The sequence below is a fragment of the Panthera tigris genome, chromosome B2, assembly GCF_018350195.1.
Source record: "Panthera tigris isolate Pti1 chromosome B2, P.tigris_Pti1_mat1.1, whole genome shotgun sequence".
Classification (NCBI taxonomy): domain Eukaryota; kingdom Metazoa; phylum Chordata; class Mammalia; order Carnivora; family Felidae; genus Panthera; species Panthera tigris.
This window is the reverse complement of record NC_056664.1, coordinates 81,388,719-81,415,983: the sequence shown is the minus strand read 5'-3', so window position 1 is coordinate 81,415,983 and position 27,265 is coordinate 81,388,719.

Here is a 27,265-nt window from a genome sequence, read left to right as displayed (position 1 = left end):
GCTGGAACTTTACCTGGGGCTGTTGTCAGAGCACCTATAGATGATGGCCTTTCCAAGTGCTTCCTTGTAATGTAGTGGCTGAGTTCCAGGGACAGTCATCCCATGAGTAAATGGTGGAAACATTAATACCTTTTGATAGCCTCAGAAATCACACAGAATCATTTCCGCTATGGTAACAGGCCCACTCAGATTCAAGGGGGAAAGCACATAGACCCCCTGCTCCCACAACATTGTATTGTTTGAGTATTAAGATGAGGTATATTGGTAAGAAACGTCTGAAAACATATTCTTTCACATTGAGCTTAAAGATGACATCTGCAGGCATAATCATCCTATTTCTTGATAATGTTCCCCACTGCGTATTATGGGATGTGGGTTGTTATTATAATGGTGGGGAGGCGATTAGGATTATTAAAGATGTTGCTCTGTGGAGTTTACTCCCTGGAGTTGGAATTCGGACATTTCACAACTGACTACAGATATTCTCAAACTCTAGCGCGCTTGTTTACTAGATTCCTGGTAACCAGATTTAAAATCATTGGGATTGACTTAGTGACAAGGTGTGTGACAAACACCCTCAGTGATCCTTAGGTATTTGATTTAGCATCCAAAATTTGAGACACATTGGCTTCTTCTATGATTTCAGCACATATGATAAAATAAGATAAAAAATAAATATGATATGATATGATATGATATGATATGATATGATAAGATAAAATACAATATTTGTATGAGTCCTTCCAATAAACAACTAACCTATTGGAGGGGTAGAGTGGGAAGGGGCAATGGCTGTGTTGAATGGCAAGCAGTATAACTAGCTGTGATGGTATTTTATTTTCTCAGCCTTACTATCTTAGTCTTTAGAAGCAAGTTAACTGGTACTTGCCAAAGAGATGCGGGATGTGGGAAATAGTCACTGTTGAATATGGGCAAACTATACATCATTCTTCATTTCATGCTTCAAACATATTCTGTGTGCATTTTTCATTTAAAAAAAAAAGCTGACATTTAGAGAGATTAAATTGCATACAATCAGAAAACAAAGGAGAGGTAGGCCAGGATTCAAAGTTTCTCTGACTCCTAAGACATTGCCTCCTTGTCAGCTCTACTTCAATGTTCCGTATCAGTAGTATGAAACCTGAAGTTGGATTAATTTCCTCCATCACTTATGTGAATAATTGACTTAAAATCAGACATCCTACAAGGACCATGGAAAGACTTTTCACCCCCAGTGGACTAGAGTTTTTGATAACATTTGCCATAAATACGTTTCATCCTGAAGTCATCTTGTCTCTGCAATGAAGCACTGAACACAGAGGTTCAGCCCAAATACGCTTTGAAACGCTTTACAAAATAAAACACTCTTTTTCCTGAAAAAGATTGGCACCACTTTTAGGTAACCCTATTCCTACAACTGAAGATGAATCGAGTTGACCTTCTGTCTAGGCAAGAATATAAGTTTCTCTCTTAAACTTTCTCAATTCAGTAACCACTTTTCCTTCTTAACTATAAGTTTTTAACTTTAGCACACAACACAGACTACCTGCACTGCAGGAACCTCTGAGAATTCAGTCATGAGTTAACTGTCACCCAATGCAGACCAAAGGCTCTCATAAGATATATGATGTTGGAGGCAGTATAATAGGCATGTTAACTATCCCTTCTCCTAGTCTCGAGGTGCTATCCTCACTATCAAGTTTAATCATCAGAAAGTGGAATACCTTAGCCATTTCCTCTTATCCCCTGCAGAAAGGCTTTCACTGAGTACAATTTAATGTTATGTTTTCAGCCTGTAAAGTGAATCAATACCAAAACTGTCCATTTGAACAGTATTTTTGTTTCTTGCAGACATTGTCTATTATGTTATTCAGCACCTCTTACACAAGGAACAACATGATAAATTTCTCCTAAAATTTAGTCCCAGGAAAAAGTTCGTTTCTACAGACAAATGTTTATTTTCTTCTGTCAGACAAGAAAAAGAAAATGTGTAAACCAATGTGTTTATCTTCTTGCCTTTCCTGCTAGAAAACTTATAGTCATTTTGAGGGTCTAACTATAGTAATTCACTTATGCGAACGGCCTCTTGACATCTATTCAGTTTTCTTCCTCCTTTTGGAAAATTTCTGGTCATCTTACATTTTTATTTGCATTAATTTTTTAGAATTAAAAATTATTTTAAAGAGTAAATCACAAAGGATGCGTAATGAAAAAAAAATGAAGATAAAATTATTTAAAACATCTCCCAAGACTTAATAATTTCTCACCTCAGTATTTCGTAAATTTTCTCTCAATAAACGTTGCAGCAACAGGATTTTCTGATTAGTTCTAGAATGCAGGTTTTGGAAACCCAGAAAGTCTTTTTTATTGAAAATTACCCCTTTCATCTCTTATCAACACATTAGGGAAATCATGTCATTGTCAAGTGTTGCTGTCAATCACTTGTCAGTTGCCAAGATGATGGTAAATAGTGTAGTCATGTCACATCTAGACCACTTTTAACCTCTTTATTTCTGTTACCCAGATCACTGTGGCTTTAAATTAAAGATTATACCTCTCTCCAAATGTCTACAAAAGGATTCTGAGTAACACTGTATGAATAGTGTCTAAACCTAGATCTCCATAATGTATTGAGGCAGGACCAGTACTGCTTTACAGATTGTTAACCTAAACAAACACAAATTTTAGTGAGAAGAGGAGCATGGAATTTAGTGGGTAAAGTGGAAACCAGAAAATATGAAAAATTACACTGAAATTTATCTTCTGTATGCTAAAACTACAAATGAATCTGTTCCTATTCTCTCCAAATTTGTGACAGTATTATTCTAATTAATACTTTGGCTGCTTGGTCAGAAATTTCTTTTGTAACCAATCATTTTAACTTATCAGGTCCCTTAAATATTACAAATGTTTAGAAAGGTTGTGATTTTCTCAACTGGGTCACTTGAAAGTACTTTTCTGGTCAAATATGTCTTATAAACATTTTCATATAATTTGCTGGAATTAAACATAATAAAGGATTGTTTGTCTTGTTTTTAGATTGGAAAGTCAAAAGAAAGGAAAATCTTTATGGAAAAGTTTTCAGCTTCACGAATTCATTGACTTTACAGGATCAAAAGCTCTAATTTTCAGAGTATATGACTCACCCCCACCTCCTCCACACAAACATACACACAAACATACATATTTTCAGAGAGAATTCTCCCTCTGATTACGGTGCTGAAATGAAAATTTGGTCCATCTCCCACAAATCTGGATATGAACACTGTGGGGAACCAGACTGTGACTTATAAATAAAGACCTTCCCTGGCCTTCTGAGATTCTTTGTAAGGAAAGGTGAACTCTTTACCTGATGCTTACAATTGCTTAACCAAGTGTCACAAAGAAACACTTTTAATAAACAGCCCTGAAATAAATACACACAATACAGATATACACATGCATAGAGTGTATATGGTTTATACTTTTTAAATAAAATATCTCCAGGAGCAGTGTTTGGCCATGGAGCATCTTTGTTTTCTTCTTACCTCCAGAAATATCAGGTGCATTACTTACAGTTGGATGAGGGGCTGTACCTGAATATCAGACAGTTATTACCAATCACAGAATCAAGAACGCTATTTAGTCACAAATTCTCATTAACTGAAAATTCAGGTTGGTAAAAGTGGTGTTTAACATACATTATAATTTCCTTCCTAGTTGCATGCCACTTTCATGCAAACATAAAGAATAAATGACTTGGTGGAAGTTTATTTAAAATTAACCAGTCATTCTCCAAAAAGATGATCAGAGTTCTAAGGTGCTCATTAGACTCCACAAAAATGTTTGATTAACACAGGTAAATAAATAGTGTTATTAATGCTCTGGTTACAAGGCCAACACCACACCGAAAATTCCTTTTTGTAAGAAATTAGACTACACAAAGCCTAACCTAGCATTACTTGTTTACAAAAATGAAAATCTGTATTAAGGGACACTAGAGATATGTTGTAGGGATTTCATGGTAGTAATATTTTATTACAAACACAATAATTTTAAAAAGTTTGGGACATCTGGGTGGCTCCGTCAGTTAAGCGTCTGACTTCAGCTCAGGTCATAATCTCACATTTTGAGGGTTCAATCCCCCCATGCCCAGCTCTGTGCTGACAGCTCAGAGCCTGGAGCCTGCTTTGGATTCTGTTTCCCTTTCTCTCCTCTCACCCACTCATGTTCTGTCTCTCACTCTCTCTCAAAAATAAATAAACATTAAAAATTTTTTAAAAATAATAATTTTTAAAAGTTTTACAAAGTTTATTTTTAAAGTTTATTTTTTAATTTCTTTCTTATTTTATGATGAAAATAAAATGGAGTCAACTTATTTTCATTGTTGAAAACTTAAAAAAATGAACTACCAGAATATATGGGAAGCCTATATCATTTTAAAAAATGTATACCCTTTTCAATTTTACAGCATGTCCTAAGCTACAGACAGTAATGTATCTCTGTTTCATTTCATTCTGGGAAGCAAAATAAATCATGTACATGTTCCTCTTACATGTTCCAGATCAAGTTTTCAGCATCTACCTTCTTATTTTTCACCCCATTCACTGTGATGCTGATGACAGTTGTAAAAATACTTTATACTCATCTCTCTTTAGTTATTAATTGGCTAAGTAGTAGTTTAGGTAGAGTAAATCTTAAATTTAATGAGATAGATTTCTTTTCAAGTGTCTAATTCATGTAGATCCACTCACAGAACTGCCCTGGGGAATACTCCTAACATTTAGAAACTTGCACAATCACTATCTAGCAAAACATGACTTCTGCTCAGGAAGCCTCCGAAATGTAAGGAGAAGTATAAACAAATCCAGGGCAAATATGATGGAATGTATAATGGGAAAAAGGGAGATTTCCTGAATCAAAGTTTAATGGTTAGAATCAAAAGCATAAAATAATTTTTTTCTAGAAATATAAAGCCAGAAAATATAACTATCAATAGACTTCTTAAAGAGAATTTCCCTTAGGTATTAAAACTGGACTGTAAATTAGAAATGACAAAACATTATAAAAATTAGAGATATTAGGAGTAGGAAGAGATCTTAGAAGTCTCTGACAGTAAGGGTTAACAGTGAATGAACACTCATCATGGGCTTGTCATGATGAAAGTGTTTTACACAGATATCTCTTTTAATACTCCTCGGAAGCATGTGAGAAAAATGTTATTATTCCTTTTTTATGAATGATCAAAAGTAAGGCTTAGAGAGGTTAAGAAACTTGCCTAGGGTCACACAGCCCCCATGAGAAGTGCTTGTGCAATAGAGGTAGAGATTCTTAGGCCTCTGTAGTGGAGGCCTTCTCAGAACAAAGGAAGGTGGCCCACTCAACTCCTATACCTGTATGGATAGCTCTAACAGGACTCTGTAATTTGGACTGTGTCCAATCAGACTATATGTGTCACCATATATGGGAGACAAAAAGGTAGAAATTGCATAAAATGCTTCACCCCACTGTGCTCGGGGCTCAGCCTTTTGGGCCTTAGCCCGCTGAGCCCGTGCTAGCACGAATAAAGCTGCTTCCTAGAAAGAAAGGCCTCAGTGTCCCATCCCTCTGTGCAAGAATCCTGCTACACTTGGAATGGCATCCAGAGAACCAAGCTCCAGAGTCCATGTCTTGTCACTCTTCTTGACAGACTCTCTTAGTTAACCCCTTATTTTCTCACTGCAGCAGAGTGAGAAAATAACATATCCCAAGCCACTTTAGCCATTTTGGGGGTACAACCAGAACTAAAATCAAGGTCAGTAAAATTACTTCTTAAAGAAGGAGCAAGGACAGATGTCATTCCTTTTGTGGCACAGAAGTAGAAGTGCCCTGAAGCAGGAGCTTGTGGTTTCAGTGTGCCATGTGGAGCTGCCTGGTCCCCCTACTCTCCATTCTCTCCCCATCCATTTTCCCAGTATCAGTCTTCATAAAATACTCCTGGGTGGATTATGCAGTCCAGCAGGCCAGGCACACCACTGTAAGGTTGGCCTGGTGTGTGTAAATTGCCTCTCAGTGGGTGGCTATTATATTTATATTGGTTTAAACTGTTTCCATTGCCAATCCATTATGCTGGAATTCCCCCTTGCTGAGGGCAGCTGTGTTATTCTTTTCTTTGACTGAAGCCCAAGAACTATCTCTCCAACTCCTTGGGAACCAACCCTTTAAGAGTAAACATCTTGAGTCTAATGGGGCCCCTTCTTATCCCACTGCCACTTGCTAAGTTGGAAGCATTCCCCTCTGGCCCCAACCAGTTCATATTGCTCATTTTTCAAAGAGATGGGAATTGGAGTGGAGTGAGAAAAAGACGCGGTGCACATTTATGCAGAAAGCCAAAGGAATGCAGTGGGAGTAACACTGTACAAGTATCTCTTGCTTCCTTATAAGGCAAAGGATTCGAACATCACCATGAAAGATGGTCCAGAATGCCCCAGTTGCATCCACATGAGCACCCTTCCAAGTAAAATGTCACGTTTGTGAGTGCCCTTTTCTGAACAGAATCTCCTGGCAAATATTTATGGCTTTCTCAGTACTGAACACACATTCTTAAAATGGAAGTTCCATGGTCCAGTTTTGAGTTCGAAACCAGTGACTAAGGGTCGAGAACCAGTGGAACATCAGTAATGTTCATTTCCCCATATAACTGAACATCAATAATATGTATTTCTATTGCTATGACACGATAGAATAAAGAAGCAAGTCTATAAATTTAATTGTTCCCTTGAGTGCCAGGTTTATCACTACAAAGTGTTGACTATTGATAACCCCAGCCACTTGTCCTACAAATATAGACCATTGGTCTTAAGGGAAATCAGGGAAAAAAACTTGGAAATAGCAAACTTAATGATACATGTGCAAAAGCAGTCCAAAAAAGCCTTTATCTGATGATGTACCCGTTTCATCACTCTTAATTAAGAATTCACACTTAGGGGCGATAGTTACTGCAAGGACAAATACAAACTAAAAATAAAACATCTCCCTGTTAAAAAAAAAGGGCAAAGAGATTGCTCTTTCCTCCCTTTTTTGTAGAGCATTTACTTTAGAAAACTTAAAATTGTATTTTCTCCTCTCTTTAAAATTCTTTTTGAAAACTAGATAGGCCCTTTAAGACCATGAATGCCTTCCTCTAGAGGAGGAAGGATCTCTTTGAAAGGTAAACATCAAGGGATATAGCACCCTTATTTGAGTGTGTGGGAGGGAGGAGCCTAACTTCAGTAGGCACCTGGCTCAAGTTGTGAAAACTACCTCCTGACATAAAAATATGAGAAGTTTGTTTTTTCTTTGGGTAAAACCCATTAGCTGATACAGATACTATGTCAATTACCCAGTAAAATTAGGATGAACTATGTGTGTCAAGTCCTCTTACCTCAGAACTAGTTAACTGTTTATCTTGAAAACATATATAGAATAGGTTGTATCTGTTGGGCTGTAGAAGAGGATGCGATTTTTTCTGTCCTTGCAATTTCTTCGTGATTGCCTATGATTTGCATCACATTCTGACTTAATGATTATTCACTGAGAGTGAATTTAAAATACAATCATTAAAATAATAATTAAAAATAAATTTTTAATGAAAATTTTTTGTAATTTTGTAATTTTTGTCTACTACTTTTGTAAAGACAATCTCAAGGTTGAAGGAAGATACTGTTTTCAATAGTATTTCCCCAACATTGCCAAGTTTTGAAGAAAGAAAGGATTTATATGGACTTTGGATGCTATGTGTAATGGAGCAAATTTGTCTTGATTCAAAAGACCTGAGTCTTCCCATCTAATTAATATATCAAGGTTCACTGTGCAAACCAACCTCTATTCAGTCAAGTCTATAGTCAGACACGAAGTGTTTGTTTTGATTCTGTTTGTATGTGTAACCTACTCTAGGTTCATTAAATTGATATTACCTTGTTAAAGTCTGTAAAGCAGAAAGAAAAAAAGTTTTCCAAATATTCATGAGAAAAGCAGATAAATGTAAAGTTGAAAATCATGTCAAAGAAATTTCAAGGAGACAAAAATATTTTTTATGTATGTGAAATTCACATGTATAACAAATTACAATAAAGTATTTGATATCTGAGTAGGATGATTTATTGGAACTGAATTTTAGTTCTTGTATTTAAAGTATATGCCAGTAGTTCTCAAAATTTAATAAGCCTTAGGGTCACCTGGGAAGATTATTTTATTGTAGGTTCTCACCTCTGAGGTCTTGGTTCAATAGATAAGGAGTGTGTCCCTGAAATCTCCATTTTTTCAGAGCACCCCAACTGATTCTGATGCAGGTGGTTCAGAAACTCTAAATTAAAGAAACACTGGTAAATACAATAAATGTATGACATCCCAAATTCCAGGCTAACCTGGAACTAGAACAAATCTAGCCTCACTTTTAAATAAATGAAAAAAATTACATTGTAAATTATTATTCTTTTATTCACAGACTTTTTTGCACTATTTTTATATGCCTAGTCAGAAAAGAAAGATACTTACGATCATGGGAGACAACATAAAATAAAAATGGTTACATTGATGTGCTTCAACATAGCTAAAATAAAGGAAACCTCAAGTTATACTGGAAAGCATTATATTCATTTGCAATACCAGAAACCAGAAAATGAAGTAGGCAAAATTACATTACAATAAAAATGAAAAGAAAATAATAATTTGGTCTTAAAAATCCATGCCAGAAGTCTTATAAAACAATAGAAACTTTATTTAATTAACCCTGTTGGAACAGAGAATTTGGCATCTGAAATGTCAAACGGATGTCAATGAATGGAGAGAGTTTCAGTCGCTGCTGAAGAGGCATGTGTGGTACCTGGATAGCACACAAAGTAAGGATTTCTGGGAGGCAAGTTCAATGGGAATTACTTTGGAAATTTTTCCTTAGGGGCACAAAATTTAAACTTACACCACTATGGAAAGATTAGCACTGTTGAAATTGAACTCCCTGGGCGAGAGTGGTGGCAGAACAGTATCTCCTGTTAAATCTGCTGTCGGAATCCAGCTAACTCCATCTCAATTTCTTTGCTTTTTAAAGCCCCCCGAAGCTTTGTAAAATGCCGCTGATATACTTTCTCTTATGACACAGATCAGTACCGTCATATAGGAAAGTATTCCTTACTCTGTCTCCACAGTATTTCCAATATCAGCATTGCCTGCTTAGAATATTTCAAATTAGTGGAGCCTTTAGTTCTAGAAATCATGTCCTGCACTATTCGACCTTACAAAGTGATAGGTCATCTGACAAAACAAAACAGGAATGAAATCCAGCATAAACCCAGTGTGTTGTACAACTGGATGTCTTTTTTTTTTTTTTTTTTTTCATTCCTTTCCTTCTCTGGAGGTATTTTTACATCATTGTCCCTCATCTGCCTTATTTTTTCTGTGTTAATCTTTTATTCATTCTAATTCATCTTTGTGAAACTATTCTTTTATCCCACTCACTGAACACACTGACATATTTTATTATTTCTTTGTTGACCTCTTTTTCTTCACTTTGTTTCCTATATAATATATTCTAATTATGCAGAATTTCTTTTATACGTTAAGGTCTATACCCCAGCCTTCTTCCCTCCTTAATTCCATTTACCTTTACTCACTTTTACATTTTACCTATGTCCTCTTTTTTTCTCTATTCCAGACTGAGTTGTGTTCCCTCAATATTCGTATGTTGAAGCCCTATACCCTGGTAACTCGGAACATGACTATATTTAGAGATAGGACCTGTAAGAAGTAATTAAAGTAAAGTGAGGGTATATGAGTGGCACTAATCCAATATGATGGGTGTCCTATCCAAACAGGGGATTAGTACACAGACCATACAGACTGAAGGATGCCCAGGTGAAGACACAACTAGAAAGTGGCCATCTATAAGCCAAAGAGAGAGGCATCAAAGACACCAAACGTACCAATGCCCTGATCTCAGACTTCAGCCTCCAGAACTATAAGAAAATAAACGTCTGTTATTTAAGCTACCCAGTCTCTGGTATTTTGTGATGGCAGCTCTGGAAACTAATTCTCTGTTTCTATCCTTTGTCTCATTTATGTTCTATTAGAGCTCATCCTTACTTTTTGAATGCCCTGGATCCTCTTCACTTTTCTTCCTCCTGTTTATTCACATATCTTCCTCTCTATTGATCAACGCATGAAATATTAAAAATATTCAAAATTTCTATTTTGCTCAAAACATTGTTCTGTGAGGGTTTCAACTTCTCTGTATTGTAGTTTCATCATCTATAAAACGGGGATAGTAAAAGTATTAATCTCATATAGGACCATTGCAAAGATTTAATTTATTAACCCAGATAATGCCTAGAACAGTGTGTGGCAAAGAATAAGTCAAAGTAAATATTGAGTGGTTCTATTATTATTACCGCTTTTTCATCCAAAGAGTATCTACTGAGTTTTCATCCTGTGCCAGGAACTATATTCAGAAAGCTCATGGTCAAGTGGGAAAAACAAGACCACATACAAACTCACCAATAAATAAATACTATCAGATTTTGTTACACACTATGCAATCAATTTAAAGGGTGATATGATACATAATGATGCAGCCACTATTTCAAATTGTTTGGTGTTTGTGGAAGTCATTCTAATTCTGACAAGAGAGAAAGAAAGAAAGATGGAGAGAAGGAGGGAGGGAGGGAGGGAGGGAGGGAAGAAGGAAGGAAGGAAAGAAGGAAATCCATCCATGCAAGGCTCAGGTGGCAACGGAAAAAGAAGCAATGAGAATGGTTGGTGCAAAGCCCCTATGGTGGACATGAGTTGGTGATTTGGGGGAACTGATGTCAGCACTGCATGTCATTTTGTAAAAAGAGGATGAGGAGGTAGACTCAAGAGTGCTTGGGACCCAGGGCTCAAAGCTATCAGGAATCAATTTCTCTTCTCTTCTCTCTCTCTCTGTCTCTTGCTGTCTCCCCATAACTTGTTTCAGCATTGCTCTGCATCCTATCTTCATCCTCTTCCTCCAGCCTATTGTGCTCTGAGAGGGACATTTCAAGGAGAATTCTACTTGACCCAGCTTGGGTCTCAAGTCCATTGCTGACACCATCACCACTATGAGTCACACACTATGAGTCCCTGTATCCAGGGGAATGACAGTTCCAACTAGGATCACAAGGTTTGAAGGAGTTTCCCAGAAGAAAGAAGGTGCCAGGATGAAGCAATAAATTTCCTCTATAGTCTAAAAGGAAGCTCCTACTGGGAAGAAAATGTCTAAGAATATGGGCTTGGTGTGGCTCTTGGGATGCAAAAAGAGCTCAGTGGGGGAAGACTGGGAACAATGGAACTGTCTAGCTCTGGGAGAACATTGGTTGCCCAGACTCATTCTTTTGTCTCAGTCTGAGCAGGTATAATACAACTTTGTAATAAGGTATCATAAGTAATCTTTATCCTTATACCCAGAACTTCGTTGTGAATAGATATTATTATTTCATCAGGAGTTCAGAAACCTGGAGCTTTCTCAGACACAAATACTGCATTCTCTGGCTGGTCTTCTCACCCTTAAGACACAGGACATGAGTGTTGGGAAGGTGGCTGGAGCTGATGTATTGCTGAGTGCACACTGCCAAGAGACTGGGGATCCCCCGGAGGGGCAGTGTTCGTCCTCATGTGCTTTACAAAAGCTCCTGTGAGCTTAAAGGCACATCTCTGATTGCAAACAGGTACCAAAATGTAGAACGTGCATTCTCTTTTATTCTAGTCCTAAGAATTTACCATGAGACACTTGACAGGTAGGTCAAAATATATATACAAGGATATTGCTTATAGTAAAAAATAATTTGGAAAAAAAAGAAAGGGACATTTTGGGTATGGAATCTGTTTAATGTATTGTCTGCCATGGAAGGAAGGTCCACTCATGCTTTCAGTAAGCATTTATTTCTTACCTCTAGAGGAGACAGCTACTGGGATGTCTTCTCTCAGCACAAAAAATCCCCCTACTTTTAAGATCCACCTCTGCCGCCCCTAACCCCCCCAATCATACAGATAGGCTGGTAACAGCTATTCAGTCATTCATTCAACAAAGATTTATAGGTTGTCTTTGACTGTTGTAGAAGATAGAGATCCCAAGAAATCACAATCCTAGTTCCTTACTATTTAGTACAGTGCATCTGTGAACATTTTAGGATATGCCTTTGGTTGAACATATGTCAGCACTATTGCATATATATCAAGGAGTGACTGCTGGGCATAAGATATGCCTATGTTCAACTTTAGTATATACTAGAGCAGTGCTACTGGAAAGAAATATGAGGCAAACCTCGAATATAATTTAAAAATTTTAGTAGTTACATTTTAACAAGTAACCTGTTTTAACCAGCTGAAACTGGCAAGCTACTAAGAACTTTGAATGGCCCAGAAATGCCAATCCTTCGGTGGACCAAAATGAAGACTTTTCCTAACCAGTGACCATGCTTCCAGACCTACATATGGTTCAATATGAGTACAAGGTAACACAGGTATAATTGCATGGTACAAGGCAATGCTACATACACAAGCTAGATTTTACAGGATTTTATAAACATTGAGGATGTCATCATTTACATAAGTAATTCTTAAATGTTTCAAGTGCATATGAATCACCTGGGAATCTTGTAAACGCAAATTCCAAATTGTAGATTATACACCATTAACAATTACTGTGATGTAGGAGGCCCAAAGCTCACATTTAGAGACATACTGTTATATTTTGAGGAAACCGAAGAAAACTTTTAAAAGGTGAAGGATTTTATTTATTTATTTATTTATTTATTTACAGCTCTCTTATAGAAACACTTAGCATGGCTTTCACAGGGTGTGACTGGAAGTAGGTTAGAACCAATACAAAGCTGCTTCAATTGTTCAGATAGGAAATTATAAGAGCCTGAAATCAGGCACTTTGGGCTGGAGATAAGAGAGGGTGAATTTATGAGACATTAGGACTGTTTGAACCTAGTGTGATGTAAAAAATGAAGTCAGGAGAGAGGCACGGAGTCTGACTGCAGACTAGATGGACCATTGTGCTATTATTCATCAAGATAAGAACTACTAAGAGGAAGTGGAAAATGAGTATTTGTCCATTCCAATGCAGAACATGAGCATGCTATTTGAATAAACTATATTGTCAGTTTCTCTCAACCCATCTGCCATTGTTGGCTAGCAATGGTCATAATGTGAGCCATTGTAGTATTAGAAATGGAAGGATTAAACAGAAATAGCAAAAGCTATTATTGCCTCGGAGATGTTTAATGCTCTGACCCCTGAAATAGTCTGAAAATCCATGTTTAACTCTCGTTACAAGTTAGAATAGATTTTTCTAATCAAAATGACTATATAACTCTTCCTTTCCTCAAAGTTTCTAAAGAACCAAAAGATATCTGATTCTTCTGACAGAGCATGGCTAATGGAGAGACTTCAAAGAATATTCAAGTTAAGAGTATTCAAGTTAAGTACACAGAATTGCAACATTATATCCCTCCTGGGTTTGACAAGAAAAGCTTTAGACTTATCAGAGATTAATAATAAGGACACCAAAGCCAGAAACAAACCTTGCAGGGTCTCTCAGAGCCCTCAATATCATGGAATGAGGCCTTAGTCTTATTGTAGTCCTCTTTAGGAAGTTCTCAAGGAAAGAACATTTGAGGTTTTGTTAGTTAGTCCACACTTGGATGTATCCTACTGACCTACTTTTTTTTTTTTTTTAATTTTTTAATGTTTGTTTTGTTCTGTTTTGTTTTGACAAAGAGAGAGACAGAACATGCAATGGAGGGGCAGAGAGAAATATGGAGATACAGAATCTGAAGCAGGCTCCAGGCTCTAAGCTGTCAGCACAGAGCCCGATGTGGGGCTCAAAATTGTGAACCAGGAGATCATGACCTGAGCCGAAGTTGCCGCTTAACTGACTGAGCCACCCAGGTGCCCCACCTACTGAACTATTAAGATCCAAGTTCTGACATCCAGAATGAGGAGAATTAGAGAGGGAGTCCTTCTTTAACAAATTATATGTGTGTGCACTGAACATTAGCATGGGATGGATTTCAATAATCAGTTACAAAAATGCAGTAGGCTTTTGTTGAACTAAATTGTTTCCTTTTCTCAACACCTCAAAAGGTACATAACAGAGGCTTCCCTTACACTTAAAGAGAGTAACTGGAAAGGGTATGAACACTGTACTGCCTCCCTCTGTGAGCTTTCTATTTCTTGCTAGGATGGAATCTGAAACCAAACTTCTATAGTGCTATAGCTCAGATTTTTCCATGATTGCAAGAGCTGCCTCCCAGTGTTAAAAAAATTGCTTTAGAATTTGTCTGGTATTTCTGCTTGAATCTAAGCTGTGTTCACTATAGGATTCAGAACCGAAATGTATTTGAAATATATGCATTCAGTTCAAGGACAATGAGCTAGGATATCCATTTACTCTGACTGGCTTCCAGATAGCTGCTCAAATCCTTTCTTAAGGAATCTCCAATAAGCAACATTAAAACCAAAGAGAGGTTTTCCTAATGCCTGCTGGGCATCAAAGAGCTGAAGCTTCCATAGCTTGGTGCCAGCACAGAACTGGCAAGAACAGTGGCAGCAACATCAGCCTTGGAAGTGCCCCAGTCCTTCCTGCGCTAACAGTGATGCCTTTGAAATTTTGGCAATGAGTTACCGTTTTGGGATCAGCAGTGATAGGACACATTGTTCAGTGAGATAGAGCTCAAGAGAAAGAAAATGGTGGAACCCCTCTGGCCACCCCTTCTCAGTCTTCTCCAGCTGTCCTCTGCTTTCTAACCTCTACACAGTAATGTGCAAAGAGGGCTTTTAGTCTCCAAGAACTCCTCTCTTATCTATCCATATTCATTCCATAAGTTATAACGTTTGGTTCATGGCCATACACCAATGATTATCACATTTGTACATCCAGCCTAGATTTCTCCCTAGATCTCTTGATTTGTACATCAAAACAGCTGTTGTGGGTTCCATCTGGATATCTAGTAGGTATTTCAAACTTACCATAACCAAAATTTGATTTTGATTTTCCCTCTAAATTCCCCTCCTTCCATACTTTTTTCCTTCTCCAAATGCCAAATTTGTTCTTCAAATTGTCCACACCAAAAATTTTAATCCCCTTAGATTCCTTTCCTTGTCACACCCCACGTTCAGTCCTCCAGCAAATTCCCAGAGTTTTTATCCTCAAAATATATCCCATTCCATGTCTACTGTTGCTACTTGGCCCAAGGCTCCATTGTGTCTGACCTGGACTATACATATTAGCTTCCTCACTGGTCCTCTGGATTCTAATTTTGCCATCTTAAAAATGTCTCTCAATAAAACAGCCAGAGCAATACATCTAAAGAATGTATCATACTCTGTTGAAAAGCTTGCAGTGGCTCCCCGTATAATCAGGATGGCCAAGTCTAAATATTCATTGTGTCCTACATGCTGGGGACCTTGAACCCCTCAAGCCCCAACTCCCTCCTCTTTCCTGCTCACACTGTCCTTTCCAGGTTGACATGCTTACTCCCAATTCAATAGCCATTGGCCTAGCTGTTCCTTTTATTTGGAACACCCTTCTGAAAAATATCCACATGGCTTTCTTCCCCCATTTTCCTCAATCTCTGCTTGAATGTCACATGATGGAAGTGGCCTTCCTTGAGCAGACTGTGTAAAAAAGCAGCCCTGATCCCACACTTACTTTATCTTGCTTCTCTTCATATCTGTCACCAGCTGATTTGCTATATACACATTTACTTGTTTACTTGTCTATTTTCTGTTTCCCTAATGGAATGGAAGCTCCAAGAGCTCAGAACTTTTGTTTGTTTGGATTTTTTCATTGCTTATCTCCAGGGCCTAGAATAGTGCTTAGACTATAGAGGGCTGGAAATAAATATTGAAAGAATGATCTGTGGAAATAGAATGGGGGTTCACAGGTCAGGTTGACATCAATTGATGTGGGGACATTAATGGCATACATATTTGTGGACTCTGGTAATTCAAATCTTCTGGGAGTGGTGCCTTAAAATCTGATATTTAGATAGCTTGCAGGAGATTATGATAATCACTGAGACTTAAGAACCATGAAACCTAAACAGTAGTTCTCTGAGCTCCTGGAAAACAACCGCTGAGAGCTCCTGAAACTCCTTGGGAAGTATCTGAAAGGGCTAGAATTCCCAATTATGGGTCAGGCCAGAGTCAGACAGAATGGTTTTATGACTGGCATAATGGCCCTGTTCTATCTGCAGATGGCTCCAGAACAGGAAGAAATATGGATTACAATGGAAGGTGAACAACTCAGACATTTTACTTAAAAAATCTCTGTCTAGCCCCTTCTGTCTTCCTGGAGAGACACCAAGACTATTCACAGCCAAAGAGGAAATGTAGAACTGCTCCCAATTTGTACATGCATGGAGGCAGAGGGTGAAGGGGAGCCTTGGCTTCACAGCACTAAAGACAAAAATCTATGCATTGTGCTCCATATGGACTGAGGGTAGGAATAAGACTTATTACTGGGTATGTAATGGACAGAACCCTGGAATGGAAGTCACAACATCCAGGGTCTGGTCAGAGATCTGTCTCTAATTGGATGTGTGACTTCAAGTGCACTATGGAATAACTCAACTCTCTCTTTTGTAAACTGAAGTTCTTCCTTACTCCAAGGGCCTGCTGGGTCCATGGCATGATCTCAGCCCTCCCGTAATGTAAAAGAAATATCCTTGATGTACTATTCTATCCTGAAAATTATAAGAAGCCTGTCAGAGTACTGGAAGAGTAGATGAGGGCAAGAACTAAGGAACAAGAGCTACTTACAGATATTCTAAGTCAACTGATATGGAATGGGATTAAGAATCTAGGAAAAGAAATAAATGCTCACTCATTTATAGTCAATCTTTCTCATCCCAAGAAACAGACAGAGGGGGAAAGGCCCAGGTCCATTAAATGCTTCGTTGTCACTTTGCCATGAATTGGTTAGACCAATTGCATTAGGAGAGGACCTGTCAAGTCTGATGATGTCCTTATCTACAGCAGGAAGAGTAAAAATGATGTTCAGTTTGAGGGTGTCTTAAGTACTGTAATTGTAACACTAGTTTACTTTAATCTTGAAAATATCCGTTCTCCTCCTGAACTCAGACAGCACTGAAAATGACTTGCTTTTCTTTTCCCTGAGCAGGCCAGATGAAGAGAAGTGCATTTTCACAGTGCTCCTCTGGGGTGGTAATGTGGACAAATGTATGCAGCAAGGTTTTTGCAAGTAGATTAAGTGAAAGGAAAAGTTTAACACAGAGGCTCAGCAGTTCTGCTAGGATCTCACTTGCAAACAGCCATGAAAAAAATTACGCAGGAGGGAATGGGTTGATGCTTGCTGTCTGCTGCAGGGCATCTCAGAAGCAGCAAAGGAAACCACAGACCTGGCCAAGGATTGTTGTGTCTTAACTAGCTTCCCTGGGGAACATGGCGCCCGATATTATCTGGGAACTAGATGGAAAATGACAAGCACATAACACTCCTTCACAGCTATATAGTGCTTTTCATATTCAAAGCTCTTTAATGCTTCCCTCAGGAATCTTGTGAGATAAGAGAGGAAGTGATTATATCCCCAGTTTGTGAAAGGGAGAATCAAAGCTGAAGGGTCAAACAATTTGCACAGAAAATAATTGGAGTCAGTGTCCAAGCAACATCAGGCCTCAGGGGTTCCTGGTGTTGAAGCCAGAGCTCAGAAAAATGAGGCCCAGAGCCTGGATCTGGAAAGCTTATATCAAAGGAAAGAAGTACCCAAGGAAGGTCTCATAATTAAAAGTGATTGGACAAAACTCAGTCATGGTGCAGAATAACGCAGGCAGATCCATAACTGAAATGACAAATAAGTGGCACTTTGCTGAAAATTGAATTAATTTCCTAGAGCTTATTTCTGTAGGCATATTGCCATTTGATGGACATCAGCTATGCATTGATAAGAAAGCAGAGATTGGAATCAAGAAAACTCTGGATGCTTGAATTCATCTCTAAAGAATAGTTGCAATATTTCAAAAGGAGCTTAAAGTTAACTTGAATTAACAAAAGCTTAAATATAAACCTCCCTTCCTCTATATCTAGCCCTTTTGTTTCTTTCTTCCATTCAACTCTTTTTTTCTTCAGTGCTATTGGCCAAAAGAAGGAATTACCAGAAGAAAAAAAATAAGTTAGATCATCTTTCACTCAAAGACTACAAGAACTCCTATTTGTAGCTCTGATACAACCTTATCCATAAATAGAGATATCTTCATTCAGACGTCTTTAATGCTTGGTTGAGAAGAACATGCTCTGGTGAGTACTCCTGAATCACACCTGAAGGTCTATATAAACCACGGATACTACTAAACCCTATGTATCCTGTTTTCTTTTTTCTTTCCTATTTGCACATATATGATAAACTTTAGTTTATAAATTAGGCACCGTAAGAGATTAACAATAGCCAATAATAAAATAGGACAATTATAATAATATACTGTAGTAAAAGGTATATGACTGTGATCTCTCTCTCTCTCCCTCTCTCCTCTGTCTGTCTCTTTGTCAAAATATCTTATTGTACAATACTCACCCTTCTTCTTGTGATTATGTGAGATGACACAATGTCTACATGATGAGATGAAATGAGGAGAATGACACAGGCATTGTGGTAGTGTTAGGCTAGTATTGACCTTCTGACAATTTGTCAGAAAGAGGATCATTTGCTTCTGTAACATGGTTGACAGCCAGGTAACTGAAAACACGGATAAGGGGGGAATACTGTATTCATAGCTATTATATGGAGACATCGCTTCAAAAAGTTTGTTGTTTCATTGTTTCCCTGAAAATCACATGAAATAATACATATATAAAAATCTACGTAGTAACTGATGGAAAGGAAATATTGAACAAAAGTTAGCTTTAAAATAGAGCATTTTAGCTTGTACCATCTAGCCAATTACACAAACTTAGTGACTTAAAACAATACAAATTTACTACCTAACAGTTCGACAGGTCTCTCTGGGCTAAAATCAAGGTATCCACAAGGCTGAACTCTTTTCTGGAGGCTGTAAGAGAATCCATTATAATGTTCCATCTCTCTGCCTTTCTTTTATAGTCACATCTCCTCTGACTCTCTCCTGCCTTCCTTTTTCATTTTAAAGTACCTTTGGGATTACATTGGGCCCTCCTGAATAATTCACAATACTGTCTCCATCTCAACTCATCCTACCTCACAGTAATCACCTATGGTGGGCTGAATAATGTCCCCTAAAAGAGATCCATGTCCTAATCCTTGGAACCCATAAATGTTACCTTCTAGGGCAAAAAATAAAATTAAAAAAAGACTTTACAGACATGATTCAATGATGTGTCATGAAATGGGGAGATTGTCCTAGATTATCAGAGTAGCCTTTAAAAGCCATCACAAGTGTCTTTATATAAAGGAGGCAGAAGGAGATGATATGCACAGAAGAGAAGACAACGTGACCACAGAGACAGAGATCTGAGTGATGTAGCCACAAGCCAAGGAATACTAACAGCCACCAGAAGCTGGAAGAGGCAAGGAGAAGATTCTCCCCTAAAGCTTGGAGGGAATTTCAAGACTATCCTCATCTGGATTTCGGCCCAGTGAGGCTGATTTTAGAGTTCTGGCCTTCAGATGTGTGAGATCATCGATTTCTGTTTTCTGAAGCCGCCAAGTATATGGCAACTTACTATAGCAGCCATAAGAAACTAATATAGCAAACATAACTCCACCGCGACCTTAATTCTCCTTTGTCATGTAATATAACATGGTCCCAGGTTTTGAAGATTAGGACATAGACAACACAGAGGGACCATTATTCTGCCCATTACACTCCTTTAGCCCATTAGCTCCATAAGTGTATCCCTATAGCTCCCTCCATTCACTACTACATAACACATTGCACCGTGGCTCCTCTTTTTTCAATTCTGTAGCTTAGTGGTTGAGAGTGTTGGTTCTGGAATATAACCTCTTCAACACTTACTAGCTGTGCGATCCAGGAAAGTTGTTTGATTTAGTTTTCTCACCAATAAAGTGGGAGATAATAGGGGTGCCTGGGTGGCTCAGTCGGTTGAGCGTCCGACTTCAGCTCAGGTCATGGTCTTGCAGTTGGGGAGTTCGAGCCCCGTGTCGGGCTCTGTGCTAACAAACAGCTCAGAGCCTAGAGCCTGCTTTGGATTCTGTGTCTCTCGCTCTCTCTCCCTCCCTTGCTCATGCTCTGCCTCTCTCTGTCTCTCAAAAATAAATGTTTAAATTTTTTTTAAATAAAAAAAAGTGGGAGATAATGTAGTACCACTCATAGGATGGTTAACCTATTAAATGATATAATGCATGTGAAATTCTTAGTGTTGTTTGCACACATAATCTTTCAACAATGTCACATAATATTATGGATATCCTTTTCATCACCGCCATCCTCATCAACATCTAGGTAGTAGAAGGAGCATGAGTATATCAGTTTTCTATTATGTAGTAATCGAAATAATGGCTTCAAACAATCATTTATTACTTTATAATCATATGGGTCATAAATTTTGGCTGAGCTCATATGGGCAATTCTTCTGCTTGTCTTACTTTTGCTCACTCATGTGGCAGCATGCAGCCTACTAGGCTTCATAGTCCAGGTCTAAGACAGGCTCGGTCCCGTGGATGGTTGTTGATACTGATGAGCACAAGCTGTTGCACCCTAATGGAAACTATCTCAGGCTCCTTTCCATGGAAGTCTGAGGAGGAGACCTTTGTCTTGACACCTAGGCTCAAAACTCCCAATTGTTTCTCTGCTACTTTCTGTTGGTCAAAGCAAGTCCCAGGGACAGCCTCAATTCAGAAGAGTGGCAAGAGCACTATTATAACCAGCTTTGGGAAGATAGCTGTGGATCTGAAAATTTGCAAATGCATGACCTTGGGCAAATCTCATAACCTCCAGTATGATAACAGCATTTATTTTTCTTTAAATGTTTATTTTTGAGAGAAAGACAGAGCACAACCCTATGCATGAGCAGGGGGGCAGAGATAGAGGGAGGCAGAGGATCCCAAGTGGGCTCCCCGCTGACAGCAGAGAGTCTGATGCAGGGTACGAACTCACAAACTGCAAGATCATGACCCGAGACAAAGTCGGACACTTAACCAGCCGAGCCACCCAGATGCCCCACAATAGCAACATTTAAAGGGTCATTGTATGCCAAACACTGTGATAAAATCCAGACATACTAAGACAGACTGAGACGTGTTCCCTCCTCTAAAGAAAATATTTATAAAACCAGTGTAATATTTATTGTAAAGGATTAGTGTGAGGACTAAATAGATAATATATATGAAATGTCTAGTATAGTGACTGGTAGTAACTGACATGTAGTAGGCACTCAATAATTAAGAGCAATCATTATTACTGAATTTTCATATGAATGCCCAGATTTCACTTGTAAATGGATTTGAAAGCGATGTCACCTGTATTAGTCTCCTGAGGCTGCCCTAAGAAAATACAATAGACTGGGTGCCTTAACAACAGAAATTTATTTTTCATAGGTGTGGAGGCTGATAAGTACATCAAGGTGTCAGCAAGGCAGGTTTCATTTTGAGGCCTCTTTTCCTGGCTTGTAGAAAGATGCCATCGCACTGTGTGATCACATGACCTCTTCTTTATGTATGGGTGTGAAAAGAAAGAGGCAAGCTTCCTGCTCTCTCTTCTTATAAGGACACTAATCCCATCATGAGGGCCACACCCTCACAAACTCATCTAACCCTAACTACCTGCCAAAGGCATTATATCTCCAAATACAATCACAATAGAGGCTAGGACTTCAATATATATGAATTGGGGTGGAAGCAGGAGGCTGTGCACAAACATTCAGTCCTTAACACCATCCAAAGCTTTTCATCTTTCAGGCCCAGAGGATAAAAAGCCTAGATGTGAGGTCTTTAGTGGACTGGAATTGATTCCACAGCATTGAATTGGAGCCATCTTTTAAGTAAACATTTATAATCAAAACTAAAAGCTTGCATTCAACCTCAGATTTGTTCTATAAAGACAATCATATGCATAGGGTGCAATTATCAGAGCCATAAACACATAATGCACTAATTCACTCTTCAACAAGGACAGGTGTTTAAATGCTTTTCACTGTCCAGGGAGTGGCAAAGCCTGGGTAATAACTTCAGTTTCAGACACAGCTTATTTTTTTGTTCAAAGGCTTATCGCAAATCCTGGGTGTCAGAACGAGGCAGGATGAAAAGAGAACAGAACTGGGCATCGGACCACCTGGTATACAGACCCAGCATTAGCACTAACAAGCTCTGTGACCTAAAGGAAGCTATATAACCTCTCAGAGCCTCGGTCTCTTAATGCACAATAAGTGCAGAAATTGGCTTAGTGTTTTTGTGCTGTGTGCCATGGTGCCCTGGGGTAACATAGACCTGCAGCAGGAATAGGAGGCATGGACAGCTTGAGAGCCTCAACATCTATACCAGCCCAGCTCCCCTCCCTTGTCTAAGCCTCACTTGAATCACTTGAAGAAAGGATCCAGTGGAGGAAATAATGTAAGTGATTGGAGGTCAGTGGGCTATATCAGAGAGTTCAAGCTTTAACGTGCTTACAAAGCAGCTGAGGATCTTGTTGAACTTCAGATTCAGATGCAATAGGTCTGGATTCTTTTTTTAATGTTTATTTATTTATTTTTGAAAGACAAGCAAGAGATCAAGAGCAGGGGAAGGGCAGAGAGAGAGAGAGAGAGAGAGAGAGAGAGAATCCCAAGTAGGCTCCGTACTGTCAGCACAGAGTGGATGGGGTATTTCCAAGAAGCTCCTATGTGATGCTGATACTGCCTGTCCCCTGATCATGCTCTGTATAGTAAGGGACTAGATTACAATTGAATCTTTAAGTCCACATTTTCCTTTACTAAAGAAAAATATTTCTAGTGTGGGAGTATGGGTATCAAATGACAAGAGACCAAAGAAGCTTTGTAATCTTAGGGATATTCCAACCGATCTCATATCCAAAAATCTTTCCTCCAGAAAAAAAGAGGTCTGAAAATACGTTTGGAAGGACAAGTACACCTGAACTGACTTAGCTGAAGTTTGTAGGTGCCTCAACCTTCGTGTGGAATTCAAAGCAAATCTCTTCGAGGGTTCAGTGCAATTCTATTACCTTTCCCATTGTTCTTTTCATTTTCTCACTCCTCTGCCCTGCCTGTTTCCAGGTGAGATGGGAAATAGAAGGGCCAAAATACCAATAATAAGAAAGGATTTTCTCACAGTATTTGCAGTCCAGCTGGAATTGGGAAGTAACAAAAAATCTCACAAGCAAAGCAAATCTTGAGGCCATCCAATTTGGTAGAGCCCTGAGCGACTGACTAAGAATCTAATGGGGAGGCTCCCTAAAGTTTTAGGCCTCTAAAGCCTACCCATTATTCATTTCAATACCAGAAATTTCCATGCTCTGGTTCTCCAACAAGGTGGGTGATTAGCTTCCTATCTGCCTGGTCAGGGAACTAGTCTTAACACTATTATGTTCAGATGCATAAACCTCCCTGATGAACCATATTACTAAGGTTGCAAAGATAATCCAGAGACAAATAGTGTGCAAAAGCACATGAAAACTGCAAAGATGAATTAAATTACATTCCAGAGACTAAAGAATAAATTGGAAATGAGGCAATTTTTTATTCAAGAAGACTTTCTCCCAGTTCTCTCCAAATGTAAACATGCGGCTCTCTGCAGAGGATGGGGTCACCCACTGCCTGGGGAAAGCAGCTTGAATTTTATTACCTTGGTGATCCCTGGCAGCATATGCACTTCAGGAGGCACAAACCCTGCTCCCCTTTACTTTGTCTCATGTGCTGGTTTCCAGCTCTCATAACATTTTAATTAAATTTGGGCTTGTCTTTCTCTCTCACCTTACTCTGCATCAAAGGAGAGGCTTTTCACATGCAGCCTGGCTGGGGTCCCTGAAATTCTTCCATTCCGAGAGCAGGCTGCTTTACCATACAAGGAGAGCGGCAATTAAATCAAAGCAGAGGTAACCTACAGCTTCTTGAAGAGATAGCTGCGCAAAACTTCAATGTGACTTATATATGAAGGTAATGAATTCTATAATGCAAATTTATATACAGGTCAAATAAGAAATGGCTTTGCATTTGATAGTACACTGGGTATTAGGTAGTTGTCACACAATAAATAATTCATCTTGTGTAGTCACTTGCTATGTAAATGATAGTCTATGTATATTAACGCATTTAGCACTTAGAATAAAATGGACAGCTGGGGCCAGATGAATCTCTCTCTGGACATATTACCATTACTGCTCCCCAGTGAGTTTAACTCTTCACTTCTGAGGATGGTAATGAGGATATTAATTGAATAGGGCATGGATTCATTTTGATGAAGTCAGGGTTACACAAAAACAAGTGAATAATTTTAATACATCTTGATGACATTGACTTTGGCACAGTTTGGGTTAACAGTAATGACCCACAAATCAATCTGGTTGGGATTCAATGGAATTCAGGAAAATAACAAAGGTTAGCTATTTTCAAATGACAGACTCTATTTACATTCATTTTCCTTAAATTCCATTTGGCCACAGGAAAAATACACTTAACTCTCTAACCATTCTACCAGGTTTCTTGGTTTCTTCCAAAGCAGCCATTCATGGAACCTCTGTATTACCATTTCCTATCCATTTGGATACCAAATCCATGGAAAACAGAAATCATGTTCTCACTTTGCTTCATAATCGAATCATAAAAAAGAAAATTTCCTGTGATGTCTGAATGTTCAAATCTTTGCGAAATTCCAACCAAAACATGTTTGATACTGGTAGTGTTAGGCAACATCTCCCCACCATATGTCTATTTATGTTGGACTGAGGTGTGTTTTGAGAAGTCTCCTGAACACTGTTCAGCACCAGCATTTAGATGATGGTTTTGTAGGAGTTTGTATCAATCACAGTTCATCCAGAGCAAAAGCAGAAACAGTAGGATGCATATGAATTTATGCAAGAGATGAGCAATTTGGGACTGGCTAATCCAAGACTAAAGTATACAGAATAGCGATTAGGAAAGAATGATCTCAGGCAGTCAGAAACCTGAGGAACACAAGCTGACGCTTGTCAACCATACGTGTCCCTTAGGAAGAAAGATCCAAGGGGAAAGAAGACCCATTACAGATTCAAATGTTATTTGGAGTCTCTGGGCTCAGGGAAGGACTTCCAACTAATTAAAATAGACCCACCAAGGAAAATCTCCCTTTTGATTTGCTGATGACTGATGCATGACAATAACCAGATTCACAGCAGCACCTTCACAGCAGCACCTAGCTTGACTGAATAACAAAGGGATGTGTTATGCCACAAAATGGATATTGTCTCCCTCTGACTATAGCCCATCCTACCCAGAAACATTCTAGGAATGGAGTTCTGGGGACTGTAGTTCAGCTTAGCCAAGTTGCCAACATCTAAAATCCATCACAGAGCTAATATAAAAATGTGTCTAGATCCATCAACCCTGTAAATGTGTGTCTTTTCCTGGGGAGAATTTAGTAATTATATAAATGGAAGAGTTATATAGCCAAATGCTATAGCACTTTGGAACTCAAACAGCTTAGTAGTGGAAATCTCTCTTGGACTTACTTTGTTGAGCATTTCCATAAGAGGGATGTTTCCTTCTAACATTGCAAGACTAATGCCAAGAGATAGAGCCACATGGCTCCAGTTCTGCTGCCACTAACTAGATTCCAGCTCAGACACAAATGATCGTAGCAACAGCAGAAGCAGCAGCAATAGGGAATGATTTGCTTTGGAATGGTTCCTCTGTCCAACTGATGAGATTGAAGAACTCAGCCTCAGGGACAAGGATAATGATGGATTCATGAGTATATGTTAACATACCTGGGATATAAAGGAGACACTTGACAGAGTGGGGGTTCTAAAAGGCTAGACATTCTGGAATCAGTTATGTGGGGAATTAAAACCATTGGAATTTGAATAGTGATACATATGGAACTATAGTTGTCCTCTCCAGCTACTGACACCTCAGGTACTGATATGGCAGCTGCATATTCATTTTTATATGGCATGTGGACATGCAATGTTCTGTGACACTGAGTCACTATTATAGAGTGATGCTAAGGCAGGGCTTAGACTAAGGTCTAGAAGACTTCTAAGACCTCTAGAAGAGCCGATGGACAAGCAGTCAGAATAACAACAAGCAGCTGTCAGGGTGGGGTTGAAAGTAGAATCTGAATCTCAGGAAAGGTAGACAAAGGAAACAAAATGCATGACAGCAACATGGTAATACTATAAAACCAAACTCAGAAATAAATACATAGGAATACAGAAACCTCTCCACAGCCAACAAACTAGTCCCTGAAGGTCACAGAAACCTTGCTATCTCTAGGAATATATCCATTTTTCCATCCAGTTTGGCTACAAAGTAAAACCTGGCTTTCAGGTCCACCTGATTCCCTTGTGGAATTCTTTTCTTTTTTTCTTATAGAGTTCTAATCAACAGCTTACCACTAACCCCACGTGTTCCTCAGGTAAGAAAGAGGTAGAAATATATCCATTTTTCCATCTGAGTTTGGCTACAAAGTAAAACCTGGCTTTCAGGCCCACCTGATTCCCTTGTGGAATTCTTTTCTTCTTTTTCTTATAGAGTTCTAACCAAAAGCTCACCATTAACCCCGGGTCTTCCTTAGATAAGAGGGAAGCAAGCATTCTTAGTGGAAATCTCAGAGACAAACAAGGGATACTATAATAATCCCAATAAGGAAGCAATTAACTCTAACTTGTCATCAATTTAAAAAAATATATCATTTGGCTAAGTTAGTATATTTGAAAACTTAAAAATCAGTATAATGCTGCCCTTCACGCTTCCCATGGGGAAAGTTACAACATGGTAAAACACGAACAATATAAACATACATTAAAGAACAATTTATTACTACATTATGAAAATGGGATGAGAAATTCAGAATCCCTTGAATTTCTTGGAGGAGAGTAGACAGGAGAGATGGAAAACAAAATATATGAAAACATATAAAAGAGGTTTTTATTAAAATGGAGGTCATCAAAATTCCGCCCAGAGTTCAAGAAATTTGTATATGTGGCCTTGGCAGTGAATATACCTATTTCATATCTTTATATATAAATATAGAATATGTATCTTTAACATGGATTTGGTTTTCTTCTGGGGTCGCACAGCTAGAACTGTCAATAGAATGGGAGACAAAGATGTGGCAGGTGTCATCAAAAGATGGAGATAAAGAGAGATGAGGTGGGAGAGAAGAGAAACA